Raw genomic sequence first — 15,164 nt, forward strand, 5'->3', positions numbered from 1 at the left:
AAGTGGCAGAGTTGGCTTCATTCTAGATCTTAATCTGTTTTTCCAGTCTTGGTGATCTTTATCTTTTTCTCATGGTTTGCTCTGCTCTGCATTTTTTGGGTGGACTTTACCTAGGAAGATGCTTGGCCCAGTTGGAGAAATCCAGTAGGCAGGAACAGAATGTCTTTATCAGTAGCTTCATTTTATTTCTAATTTTACTCTTACTTAGAACAAATGTTTCTTCTTTTGTCAACAAATGTTTTTTGAGTACCTGTGGTGGGGCAGAGGTAAAGGCTGTTTATAATATTTGTATGAGATAGGAACCAGATGTCCTCTCGGATTTCCTTCCAGACTAGTCCTTTGGGTCAGCGGTTGTTCTAACTATAAGCGTGAGAATTGAGGAATACAGTTTTACAGATGAGAAAATAGGCCCAGAGAGGTTTAGTGGCTTATCTCAGGACAAAGAGCTGGCTATTTTCCAAGTCAACAGAGAAGCCAGTTTTCAAAGTTTTTGCTAAAATGTGTCCATGTTTGTCATGTGTCTGGTTTTTTGCTAAGCACTTTTACATAGATTTCTACTTTATCACAATAACTCTATGTTTCAGGTGTTATTTACTGCCCCTGCCCAATAACCTGATGAAAAGGATGAAATCTGGTTTTAGTAACATGTTTATATCTGAGTTTTCCTAAGTGATTTGTCTCTGGTATTGTTTATAAAAACTGTAGAAGAATTTGCATTATTTTGGATTTTAAGAAATTCATTATCTGATTTTTAAACAATTTAAAGGAAAATAATGTGTGAAAATAAAGTTAACATTGTGTGGAAATAAAGTAACATGTCTTACATGTTGGAAATAACATCCTGGGCGGTGGAACTAGGTCATGTTATAGTTCTGGTCAGTCTTTCCGTAAACATAAACTCAGAGGACTCCTTAGGATTGAGCTTAAATATGAGCCCAACGCAGTTCTGTTATAGTCCCACAAACTAGGAAAATGTGTTGCTACTGAATTAAAAGTCAGTTATTGGTTTGCATAAAAAAAAAAACAAAAAACCCAAATCAAGTCTTTCTCTTTTGTGACTATCCCCTTGAATCTGCCCAAATGTAGGGTTCAATGACAAAACATTGAAAATCATATTGGTTTCTAAGTTTATGATTTTATAAAGTGCTTTAATAAAAAGATTATAAGAACAATCAAATCAGAAAGTTAAAATCCGTTTTATGGAGTATAGGCAAATTAAGTTTTCAGGATACTAGAACATACTTTTTATTTATAAAATTATTATCTTATGCCACAATTATATACTGTGTTAATGTTCTTCAGAGTTTGGGGGAAAAAACGTATTTTAATGTGCCAGAGAATAAGCAAATGTATTTTGAGAGTTATGTATATAAACCTTTCTTTAAGATTGATTAAATAATCTCTTTGATGGAGATAATACTTGATACTCTTTTCTATTAAGTTGTACAAGTCCTTTGTACACTCACTAAAGCCACACTAAATTATTTCCTTTTTTTTTAGATGAGGCAACCCTTGGTTGACCTCACAGATTACAAGGACCTTTTCAGTTTACAATCCCTTATTTTTTATGCCTACAGCACCTGGTCTTTCTAGGTGGTCTCCCATCCAAGTACTAACCACGTCCAACCCTGCTTAGCTTCCGAGATCAGACAGGATAGGGCATGTTCAGGGTAACATGGCCATAGACTAAATTATTTCTAATAACATAGATATGTGTATAAAATAACATATTTAGTATGCAGGTTGCACAGTGCTCTATTGTAATAAATCTGTGACTGAGTAGAATATATGTAGTTGGTTCTGAGGAGGACATTAAGATGAACTTATATATTGATACTGAATGATTTCCTGAAAGGCATAATTCAGTACTTCTGACAGCTCTGCGGAGGAGAAAGCAGAGGGCAGGGCTTTTCTTTGTCCTTACTGTTCTACTTTAGCTCACCTTTGTAAGGTAAAAAAATATTTTTATGAAATTATGGATTATCTTAAATTATTAAATATTACTTCTACAAATTAACATGTATCTTTCCTTGGAATAGAATTAAATAGGAATATGTTACTCTTTAATATTACACAATTAATGTCTGAGAAATTAGAGGTGTTTATGATTTACATTTAATCTCAGTGTTCAATTCATCCCTTAGGAATAAGCGATGTCTTTAGGATGTCTTGATGAGTATTTAAAATCCCTACTGGATCATAAAACTTAGTCAAATCACTGATTTAAATAATGGGGGACAGAATTTCCTTTCTGCGTGGGTTTTGAATTAGGGAAGAAGCTACGTGTAGGCAGAAAATGTTGGAAATTGGTAATTGGTGTCTTATCCCCTCTGAAACAACAGAGCATATATTATTTAGCTAAATCCAAGGGGAAATTGACTTAGATATGTTGCAATTTTTTATAAGTTTATTCCTCTTTTTTTCTAGAAGCACAGTTTACCATTTAAGAGCTATTTTACCAGTAAGTTTCTTTAATATCATGTAGCTTGAAAATTCCTTAAATTTGAAGTATTTATGCCATAATAAATTGTTTATATGAGTTCTAAACAAGAATTTATCTAACGGTATCTATATTGTAGAAAAAGGCAATTCAAGCTTATTTCATGGATACCTCTTTACAAATTCTTAATTATTTGCCTAATCACTTTTCAAGTTATTTCTAGTTCTAATTTTCCCTAATTGTGCATACTACATGTTAGAGCCAAGGGGGATGGGCCAGGTGGGGGTCAGCTGTTGTTAACATCTGACATACTTTATTCATTTTCTCTTGTAAAGAAAACAAAAGGAAGAGAGAAAGAAATAGAATTTTATGAGTGATACTGGTCATATGACATTGAAACAACCATTAGTGATAAGATGGTGCTTCTGCAATTCAAAGGCCTTTGGAGAGGTGGCACCTTACATTATGCTTTAACAAATATAAAAATATCAGTAAGAGTTTAAAGTAATACATTTAATAGGCATGAATCATTTGAAGACAGTTTTCAAAGAACCATTCCACATGCTTAAATACAAGGAGTACCATTATAGAAAACCTGCTGAGGCACAGAAATGATGATTTAAAGAAAATACCTTTTTTCCTAGAATAAAATGTCCTTTCTGTAATTCTTCTGACCTCTCTTTAAAGGGAAATTTCATATACAGGTTGGGAGAGCTTTGCTTTTCTACATTAGCTTCAACAATTGCTTCGATCATGTAGTAACAATTTTAAATGTTTGTTCTGAGACTGTTTTATTGAGATAGTGATCTGTGTTTACTTGCTGAGCTGATTTATAATTATAGTTCTTTAGAATCTCTTAGATCATTGATATAGAATCTAAGTTAGTCTTTTAGAAGATCCAAAGACTCTACTCAGGGACCTCAGATCGTCGCATTAGCTTATGCCTTTTCTAAGTCTACGAGTGTAATGGATTCATCTGGATGATGGTCCAGATTTGCTATGCATAATTAGAATTTCAAGTTTAACACAAAGAACAATAGTAGTACCTGTTACTCGGCTTTGTGGACGAAACAGTGTTTGCCTCTCTGCTGTTAGGAAAATTTGATATCTATAAAGCTCTTTTGGGAGCCTAGAATTATTTTGGTAACTTTTTACCTTCATATCAAAGCAAGACATAGTCTGATATGTGTTTCCTATATCTTTCCATATGTAGTAAAATATACTTAAATGGTATTAAATTCTCAGGCATTGCCAACTTTCAGATAACAAATGACTGCTGGAATCTCACCAAATATATTACTGTGCTTTTACCTTATTTTAGTCATTTCATTTGTTCCAGAAATTCTAAAAGCAATTTGAAAATGATGTCCTTTCAGAGTGATGGTTTGTCAGAATTTGTTATCAACATGATATTCTGTCTTAATAAAAAGCTTGCTGATTTGATTTTGTACTTATGATGCTTTTTAACTGTCAAGCACTGTTTTTCAATCATATATTAGTATGTTTCCCATTGTTGTTTAATTTTTTTCTGAATACTCAACACCTAAGCCAGTTTTATGTTTGGTAACAAAAAATACCCCAGTTATGAAATTGTAAAAGCGGGACAAATCTTAGGAATAAACTAGTAGTTGTTACAGATTAAGCAACAATATTGATCTCCAAAATGCTTATGACAATTTATGCTTTCACAAGTAAAGGAAAGGAGTTCTCCTTCCCAATTCTTGTGTAAGTATTGCATATGTGTGTGTGTGTGTGTGTGTGTGTACATACACATATATATGTATATACGTACCTACAGCTTGCTAGGTACTATACATATGTATACACACACACACGCACACACATATATATATACATACACACACATATACATATTTTATAGAGACTATTGTAGATGTGTTCAAAGAGACAAATGCAAGAATGTTAATTGTAATATTGTTTGTAATAAGTTGGACACCATTTAATAAGGTAATTGATAAATAAGTCACTGTATATTAAACAATTGGAAATGATTAAATTAATGAAGATTTCCAAGTATCAGTATGCCTACATCTCAGCAACATAATGTTGAATGAAAAGATAAAAACAAATTGTAGAATGATATATATAACATACTATCTGTATAAAGAATAAAACCTGTGAAAACTACTTATGTAGGATTGGTGGAATATTATTTAGCTTTACAAAAGGTTTATATAATGTGGAGAAATGTGTGTTATGTATAACAGGGTAGAATTTTGTCTACGATTATAGCTACAAGAAAGTGACTACATAATTTGTTTATTGTTGTATGTTATTCTGTTTGTAATCTACTTGTGTTATAGTTTTGCCAGCTTCTTTGGCACGGTGTCAAAGAGTTTTATGAATTTTGAAAGGCAGATATTAATTAGATTGTATCAGAATAATAAAGTTTCACCGAAGAAAGATTTTCTTAAACTGTTTCTTGATTCATTTGATAAGGGATCAAGCATTTATTGAGTGGCTGTTGTGTATCAAGTTCTAAACTAAAGAGATCAGACTTGATTTTTCTATTCTAACTAAATAAGAAAATAATTATAGCTGAAAACAACATCTTTGAATAAACATGAGAAGATTTATACCCGTATTAATAATGAAAGAACTCCAAATGAGAACAGATTGAGATCTTTTTTACCTCGTAGGTTGGTGAAAATAAGAAATGTGATAATTCCTGGTGGTAGAGAAAGGGAAATTCTCCTTAATGGCTGATATCAATCAGTATAGTCTTTCTGGAAGGCAGTGTAGCAAAATCTCTCAAAAGTGAAGGACACATATTCTTTGACCCAGGAGTTGTACTTCAAAGAATCATTGGAGATGTTTTCCAAAATATATGTACAAGGATATTTATTGAAGTATTGTTTGTAATAACAAAACAAAGTAAACAACAAAACAAGAGATAACTTAGATATCCATCAGTATGGGATTGGTTAGACAAATTTGTATTTTCACATGATAGAATACCGTGCAGCTATTAAGTAATTGAGATAGACCTGTGCGTGTTGATATGGGTCTTCAAGACACTGTAAGTGAAAAAAGAAAGCTGCAGAACAGTGCATCAGGTGTGTGTATACACACACACACACACACATACATATGTGTATACACACACACACACACACACATATGAAATTAAAAGGAAGCCAAACAAGTACATTTACTATATACAAACATGAATTAAACAATTTTTGTAAGCAATTATAAGAAACTTTAAGAGTAATTATCTTTAGAAAATGAAAGCAAAGAGAAGATGACTTTTACTTTTTAATTTGTATATTTTAGTACCTTTTGTATTTTCTAAACTGATGTTTAACTAGTGTTTTTAAATGCCAATAAAGTGTATTTCAGATTTACTGTCTCCTTACCCTCCACCCTTATTCCTATTTTCATGATAAAATAACGCCAGCTACAATAAGGAAACAAGCAAAAATCAGCAAGTGACAGTGATTATATAAAACACAAAAACAATTATGTTTTCAGTGAGCATAGATGGTTACTGAAAAACACCCTTCAAAATAGGTCATTATTAATAGTTATTTATTATCTTGTTAGTTTAAAACATGATGTAAAGGTCAGAACAGTAATAGCTAAAGCCAATTGGTCATTAACTGTGGTAATCATTGACCTTAAAAAAGAGAATTGGTCTTCTAAATGATTTTCTGAAGTTGTGAATAACTGTATTTGAAGATTAGCATTTATATTTTGATGGTAGCATGCATGCCAAAAGACATTGGCCCCATTCATATGAAAAATTATGTTTTTAGTGTGTAATTTGCAATAGCATTCATCAAAATTATTTTTTCTAAGAGGAAAAAATTGATTGGTAGCAGTCACAGTGCCAAGGTTAGCATTAATGGTGCTGAAACATCTAAATTTCCTGGCTTTTAAACCTTTTAAAAACCTTTGAAGAGATTTATATGGCTTCTTGGATATGTAACAGTTCTTAAAAAATAATGTCACTTTTTTCTTGTATACAAAATGTGTTTCCTAAATGTAGAAGAGAGTTGTTAGCTTTTCGTAACTATTTTAAAAATCTCTTTATTCATTGGGATTTATTTTGGGTAAAGGAAACAGGAGTTAGTTTCCCTGCCCTACAAAATGTGGTGGCCTCCAGCCTGACTTTTCCTGCACTCATATTTTGTTAGTATGAAAAATGTCTGATTATGGGCAGGTGATCTCTAATAGCATGTTCCATGAAATCTGGGTCACGTATGTTTTGTTGTTCCGCACTGTTCCTCAGGGTACCTTGCTTAGAGTAGTGTATCATGACCTATGAGGCCAGTGTAGATTGCATTTCTGTATGAAATCTGAATGATGGCTGATTTGACTTTTTTGTCAGATAATTTCAACAGCTGCATTATCCCGGTGATAATATCTCTTAATTGTTTTCCCTGAGAACCTGAGGACTACATGGTGATGAATTCCCTGGATTGCCTTTTTTGCCTCATTATTTCCCCAACTGGGTGTTGGAGAAGCCAACAACTTGAAAACATAATTGAGCACAAATTAAAAAAGAGCTTCAGGAAAACTTTGCTGTCCTGCTGCTTCCAGCCAAAGGATGAGTCTTTGTGTGTTTGAATAGTCTGTTCTATGCTAGAACAGAAGTGTTAGCGTGAATGTTAATCCCTGTTATCTTGCAAATATGAATCATGTCAGTTCCTAGCTTTGTGTAGGTGAATGACACAAATCTGTAGAAGCCATGAACATGCTGAAGATGTTTAGAAAGTAGTAAAAGTTAAATGCTGTAAGAAAAATTAAAATACGTTTAAAACTTTTAAAAAATCCACATTAGATGTCAGATGTTTAAATATATTAATTTTTAGGGCATATTGTGGTAAACGTTTAAAACCTAAGGTTAAAAGGAAACTGATATCACAGTAAACAAAGTTAGCTATAACATCTTATATTTTTATGACAATGACCTTGTCTTATTTATGAGAAGGCCTTAATCCAATAGTCTTGTCTCCATTTTACAGAATAAAAATCTAAGGTATAGGAGATGAATTAATGTATACAAAGTGGCCACAAAGTCTAGGGCAGAGCCAGAATTTGATACCCGGATTTTTTTATTTGACCATATATTTTGTACATTCACATCTCTGGGCCTTGTCCCTATTATTCTGTACTAGTCCTACCTCACCTCCATTCCTGGAATGATCTTTTAAAGGTCTCTTTTTTTTTTTTTGTAATTTTCAGGACCATTTTGTCCTCACACAAATACATAAAACTAATTGCTTTCTCTTCTGCGATCCCAAAGCAATTTTTATATACCTCTTTCAGCATTCATCTCCTGTTCTTATGGGTATCTGTATATATTACCTTCTACCACTACTGCATACAGATACATACAACACAGGGCCTTTACATAGTTGATGACAAACATTTGTGAATTGAATTAAAATTAAAATCTGACAACCGGTTAGACACTTAATTTATTATTGCCTCCTCTGAATATAATGAATTCTACAATGTTAGATAAATACAGATTGCCCTAGATTTCAAGAAACCAAGCCTCCTCAATTAACTAAACCAAAAACCTCATCGAACAAAGATATGGTTTCTTTTAATGCTTCAGTGTTTTTTTCTTTATGAAATTCTGAAAACTTAGGTTTCACCCCAGATTAACATATAATCTCATCTATCTTCTACCGAATCAATTGATTTATTTGAAAGCAATTATATTGAGCTTTATTATATGAATTCTTGACATTCATTATCTCCTTTAATCCTCATAACTTAGTGCTGGTAAGTACTATGGTAGCTCTGTTTAAAATGACAATATTGGGATTTGAGGATTAAGTATGTAGCTGCTGTTTGGTAAATGGAGTGATTCAAATCCAGTCCTTGTGACTTCAGATCCCAGTCTTAACCATCTTAAATTGTAGAAATTCCTGTCCACCCGTTTCTTTTTTATATACATGCTTATAACATAGTGTTTGCCAGTTTCTGACGTAGATATTTTGAAAGCATGAGGAAGAGGGAGAGATTTGTGGTAGGAGGAGTAAGGAAAAGTACATTATATGGCATCTCTTCCTCGTTCAACCCCTTGTACTTGGTTTTAATTCCTATGGTTAGAGGGAGAGGGCCAGAAACTGAAGAAACTGGGTATGTGAGAGACAGACATTGTGATGTGGTGGATCCCAAGGCTTTGGTGGTTTAGGTGATGTTTGGTGCAAAGTCAGGGAGGAGGTTATTAGCTGCACTTCTGCAGTTCTCTGGCCGGAGGCTATGGGAACTGCAGGATCTCACACTGTGACACCGGAGTGGCCATGAGAGGCAAGAAAAGCCTTAAGCTCCACTGAATGGTTCAGTTGCAACAGACATGGGTGGAGACAATAGGAACCAGAGCAGGAGGGACAGAACAAGTCAGCACCTTGTGGGGACCGCCGCTAACAGATAGGCATTTAGGCACCTCAGAAATGACTATGGAGAATTTTTAGAGATGCTAATTTGTATCTGTCAAGCTAGTGGCGAATTCTAGCTTTCTAATTAGGTTATTAAAAGCAATTTGTGACCCTATTTTATAGTCCCATGCAAGTGAGGTCTGGGATATATTTGATTTACACGATCTTAAGACAAAATACAGTTGAGAAGCTATGTAATACAAACACATTATCACCATGTTGCTGAAGCAATTGGCTTTGAGAATTCCCTCCACAAAAAATCTCATATTTGTGTACATTTAAAGTACCTTTTAATACTGGATTCTAACTGTTTGTCTTGTTTGGTAACACAATTATATGTTTGAACAGTGATTTGATGTTTAAAATTTTTTGATTTGTATTTTGGTTCTAAAATAGTGAATTGATTCTATATAGTATTCTTCCCTTTCCTTAATAACTTAATTTTACATTTGTTCAATGTATAGAAAAATACATCAGCAGATTTTTAAAAACTGTTGTTTTTGGCCATCCCGAGTAGAGTATACTCATATATATTGTATATTGTTTTATAATTCATCTTCTTATTGCCTGGTTTATAGAAGTTATTTTGGAAGAATAAAGGCCAGGTAGAGCTATGATATTAATTTATATTGAATATTTTATATGTTAAACTAATTTGTATTATTTTTCTTCCTTCCTTCCTTCCTTCCTTCCTTCCTTCCTTCCTTCCTTCCTTCCTTCCTTCCTTCCTTCCTTCCTTCCTTCCTTCCTTCCTTCCTTCCTCCTATTCTTTCATGGAGTCAAGAAATGTTTATTGAGCACCTACTATCTGTCAGGCCTAGTGCTACTGGTACTTGGACTGGGGGAGAGTATTATGAAAATATGTAAAAACCTCCTTTGACCCCTGGAGAGATGAATCTGTGTCTTGATGTTTGTTGTATGACAGGAGCTCTGCCCTTTCTGAACTTCTAATCTAAAAAAATAAAATGAAACATTTATACAATATACCTTTTTATCCTCTGCCAAAACTGACAAAGAAAATGGCTTCTTTACATTTGTGTTATTTAGCATGGCTTCCTTTGTGAAGGTTAAGTGTGTAGACCAAACGGACCAGGTCAGACTTACCATCTTACTTCCAATTATTATGGGAACTTTATTAAAGGAGGTAGGATTTTATAAGGTATTTGAAATGTAAGAAAGAACATTTAGTGAGCTGTGGATATATTTGTCTGACATGATGAAATATGTATAACCTAATTTTAGGTTTTGTTTTTTAATGATAGGTTTTCTTGTTTAAATAATGTTAAACATGAATATGTAAGAAATGTTCTATATTCATACATTAAGGTGTTTGTACTCTTTTTTTTTAAGCAAGTGATTATTGTCTTTCATTTATGATTAAAACACAGATCGCTGGGGCTTTATACCTTGATAGATATTATTCATCTTGGGAAGCATTTTCTCCTGTTAAAATATTAAAGCCTAATCTGAAATATTTTCACAAACACAGATGACTTTTTGAAGGTTGTGTTCTTGCTTCTGTGCATTTTCTTTTTGCATATTGTATATCAACCTCCCAGGGAGGGATGTATTCTTTATAGTTATAGAATATTATATGTTTAAATCAAATATATTGATATATTCTTGAGTGAAACAGCTTAGTGAAAACTGTCTTTACAATCACAGATAAGAAACTTTATGATTTTACTTATTACCTAAGACACTGTATATTTAAGAACATTACAATGCCTAATTTTGGGTGTATATACCTTTTTTTTTTTGGTGCTTTCCAAAGGCAGTAACAACAGTGGGGATGTGCTGTCATATCCAGGTGCTGTTAGAGTAAAATAATTTGTCAAATTAGAACATTAAAAATAGAATCAACATACCCTGACAAGATAAAGTTATTTGGATTATTTCTTCTTATTATCTACCATTTTAAATCTATTATAAAATACCGGTGACCTGTTAAACTTGTTACTGATATTTTACCAATTGAAAGTCTTATTTAACTTGCACTTTCCCCCTCTGATATATAACTTTTAGCGTGGTAAACAAGTATAGAGTGGAAGAGTTTAAGTATTGTCATTTTTCTTTCTAATGGCTTAGTGGTGGGCAGGCAGAACATATCACAACAGATTTTCATGAAATGCTGACTTACATTCTATCAAGTTTAATTATAGGAATAAAAGTTAGCTTCGTGCAACAATGTTCAAAATGCCAGCTCCAAGGAATCAGGGAGAGGAAGATGTACTAACTTTTATTGAGCACTTTGTATGGTATGTGCCCAGCATATGGGTATTCTCTTGGATTGCTCATAAGAACCCCATTAGATTTGTATCTCATTTTTATACTTTTGGATAATAGATAATTTCTTTAAGTTCACACAGCTGGTAATAATAAGTGGATCTGGATTGCTACTCAGGCAGACTGAGTCTAGTGATTTCATAGACTCATAATGTTACATTTATTTTTGAAGTTAAAAAAAGGTTTAATAATAGTGATTTGAAATTAGTACAATGATTATGTTAAAAATGCTTTCATTCCATATTATGACCAGCCAATTGGGAAAAGGTTTGACAGTGGGCATAAAAGATTCAGAAGAAACATGAAGAGAAGGAAAGGAAAGAATCAGAGAAAGGAGATAAGGTAACAGATGGAAATACAGTAAAGGGGAGAGGACAACAAATGGCATGGAGAGGAAGGATTATTCAGCAGAGGTTCAGGAAGGAAGCAGAGAATGACAAGTTACATAGGTAAGGAAAGAACCATAGACAGTTTGGAAGTCTAAACGAATTACCTCCATCATGTCTGGCTTTCTTCTCGCTTTGTGCATTTAACATGCTTTTTGAAATACTAACTAGCTCTTCTGTTATTCAGAATTCTTCTCTGTTCTTTGTGTGTTATCCTTTTGGGACTTTTAAGTTCGTTTCATCTTTTATGATGAAACTTCATTCAAAGTTATACGATTCAGAATTCAAGTTGTGTATACTACTTCTATTTTTTCCTATTTTCTTACAAAACACATAATAAATCTACACAATCAAATTTTGGTAAGTGATTTATCTGGTGGATTTAATTTAGCCTTTAATCATACTCCTATGAATTTCTCTTTATACTCTTTGAATTAAATCCTCAAACCTACCGTATCTGTTTAAAGGTTTTATTTAGAAAAGAAATAAAAGTTTGACAGCATGGACAAGACTCTATTTTCAGAGAATTAAGACTGTTTTTCCTGTGATATGACCAAAGAATTGATTGTATGTTTATAAAGCAGCTACTTCATTATCAATTATGTTTACTTGTTGCTTAACTGATCTCAAATTGAGTGCTCAAATAGATTATTCAGTTGTATTTTAAGTACATTATTGAGTATGTTGTAATGAAAAGAGTACTGGGATCATGTGTAACCTTGGGTTGGTTTCTTTAACTTCTCTGTTTTTTCATTTGTAAAATGGAGATTGCACCTATTTGCCTAAATGAGTAAGTGGATAAATGCATATGTATAGTAGAAAAAGCTCTGTAAATATTATTGTTAAATATACCCGTGGTTGTTACATTAGTAGATTACTTTTTAGATTACCTTTCATTAATTAAAGGATGAGCAGATGCAGAATCAACTACTACTTTTGTTTCATTTAGATTACCCATATATTGAATTTCAATAAACTAAAGCAGTGTTAGTCAAAGAAACTTGGTCAGCAAATTGAAGGAAAGTGGTTGAGTCACACCTAACTTATCATAGATCTTTTTAATAGGGACAAATATCAGTACCATTAGTTCTGGACCACTGTCTTTTCCTTTCGCAATACTTTAATGCATAACTTATAAATCTCTGACTTTTCCAAACCCATGCTAACATTAAGCAAGATAGAATGAGCAAAAATCAGGGAAGGTCAAATAAGCAATCAAATGATCAGATTCTCATTGGACACTAATGGAATTTTAGACTTTTAGAAAATGATTAGTTATGAATTTTAATGCCCTTGTTGACAAAGGGTCAGTTTTGTAAAATTGTGGTAAATTTTTAATGAGATTTGAAAATTATTTGGTTGGTTTATTATCTCCATAAAAATTATACATAGTTTATTTTTCATATTAAGTCTCACATGAATATATTTTGCTGAAATGATAATGGTATTATGGCTGTGATTTTTAAAAGAGCCTTATGTTTTAGGGATATATGAAATATTTACTGTTAAATGTGATATTTTAGAAATGGATAGGGCTGTTGATGAAACAAAGTGTTCTGTGAGTTAGTGATTAGTGAAGCTAGATGATTGGTTAATGGATGTTTATTTTACTATTTTACTTATTTTTGTATACTTTTAAAATTTTTCATAAAAAACTAAAAAAATAAATTTCACTGCTTTGTGTTTCTGATTTACTTAATGAAATAATTGTATCATGCTAATTTAAAGTCAAAGTTATATTAATGAAAATGAATTTTTAAATAATTGTTTTTCTCATTGTATATAAAAGCAATACTTACAGCATGCTACTAACATGATATCAGGTATGCCATTAAGACTTAGTTCAAAATATTTGTGAAAAATCTGATTCTTAATAATTGAGTATAATTTTTACTCATATTTTTTGTTCTTTTCCATATTAACTGTAATTATGACATATATAGATGGTAATAATTCATTGACTACTGCAAATGACTATTAATATAGTGATCGTTCTTATCATAAGTGTTTGTTTAATATTCACTCTTTTTACAAGGTTGTAAGTTTCATCAGGGCAATTTGTATGTCTTAATAATTGTATGTAGTACAGTGCTTGGCACATAGCATGTGCTCAGTAAATATAGTTGTCGGACCATGGTTTAAAAGAAAGCTTTGTGAATATAATTTTTTTTAGATTTCTTTTTAAAATTTACTATAGCTATAAAGTTTTATTAAACGAAGAGCACAACATTGAAGATCTTACTGAAATGATTCGTAAAGCAAATTCATACCATGTGTTTAGTCTCCGTATTTAGCTGTTTCCTTTTATGTGACAATGCTAATTTGTTGTGTGTTTTTGTAATATTGTTCCAAAGGAGAAGGCTCTTTAGTGCATTAATTGTAAGTATACATACTATATCCTGTGAAAGACATAATACTGAAAAGCAAAGGAATGTGAAAATGAAAAAGAAAGAATTTTTACATAGCTTTTGAAGAGTTGAATAAACAAATGGATAAATTTTGTGTTTCATTTTTAAAGCTCCTATAGCTATAATTATATATTTACTGGGTAGTTAACTAAAATTCCTCCTACTTGGGATTTTTATCATCATAGTACTTTATGTAGTCTTTGTCAACTGTCAAATGTAGGTGCTTACTGACTGGCATAAGGCTAGGACTAACTGAGGCACCCCTTGGTGTGGTATAGTACTGTCTCCGAGGGGCGTGAACATTGCTTCAGCCATAGCCTCCTGGCCAGCCTCTCTGAGGCCAGAATATCCCTTTAGCCAGTCCTGTGTAAACCTGCTGGACTTTGAAGTACAATTTTTCCTTCATTACCCTTTCCTTAGCCTTTAATGAATGACTTTATCAGTTATAGACTTGCAGTGTTTTGGAACCCAAGGGACCTAAAAGTAATCAAAGGTTAGTTTTTCAAGCCCTACATTCCTCATATTACCAATAAAATAGAATCACTTAATATGAAGTCATAACCATTCTGCCTATCTTTCAACCCTCTATAATCTGTTTCCTCTTCAACCTTGGTTTCAGATCTAGTCAGAAGGCCTTGGGAAACTGAACTGAATTAAACTAGGATGCAGTGTACAGACTAAAATATCCCCCGGGATCTCACTGGTAGTTGTGGGAGGCTATCCCAACCTATAGCCTCTGCTCTTAGAGGCAGGGACTGTATCTTATGTTCATACTGCATTAATATTTAACATGAGGTGTTGTATATATTGTAGGTACTCAAATATTTGTTGAATTACAGGGACTTAAGAGACTAAGCAACCCTGAGTGAAACAAGCCCTTATTAGCCACACTATAAATGTGCCTTTTTTATTTTTAAAGATATTGCTGATTCAGCAATATCTTCTGCTTTCCTAAACCAATAACCCATTCATATGGTTAACACCTGCTGCATGGCAGAGGGGATATTAGACAGCTAAACTCTATTCCAAATGAACTCTGCCCAGAATCCATATGGCTCTTCTCTTTTTGTAAATCTCGCTGAAGTGAAATACATGGTAGTGCTGTTTGATTATAAAGCTCAGTTAGAACCTAAGCAGATTGCTTTATACTGACTTTATTTTGCATTCAGAAGGTGAGAATGCTCCACAGACCCACTAGCTACTCTGGCTGCAAGACCTGAAAAAA

At 32.8% G+C, this 15,164-nt stretch overlaps 1 protein-coding gene and 1 pseudogene across 3 annotated transcripts in view; one reads left to right on the forward strand and one right to left on the reverse strand.

Annotated features, from left to right (window-relative positions):
- Window positions 1–15,164, forward strand: part of FBXL17 (F-box and leucine rich repeat protein 17) — a 444,087-nt gene that overhangs the window by 107,638 nt on the left and 321,285 nt on the right. The gene's annotated exons all lie outside the window — the stretch shown is intronic.
- LOC118607491 lies at window positions 1,569–1,687 on the reverse strand (annotated as a pseudogene).

This window comes from Rousettus aegyptiacus, unplaced genomic scaffold (assembly GCF_014176215.1).
Source record: "Rousettus aegyptiacus isolate mRouAeg1 unplaced genomic scaffold, mRouAeg1.p scaffold_m13_p_8, whole genome shotgun sequence".
In the NCBI taxonomy this organism is placed as follows: domain Eukaryota; kingdom Metazoa; phylum Chordata; class Mammalia; order Chiroptera; family Pteropodidae; genus Rousettus; species Rousettus aegyptiacus.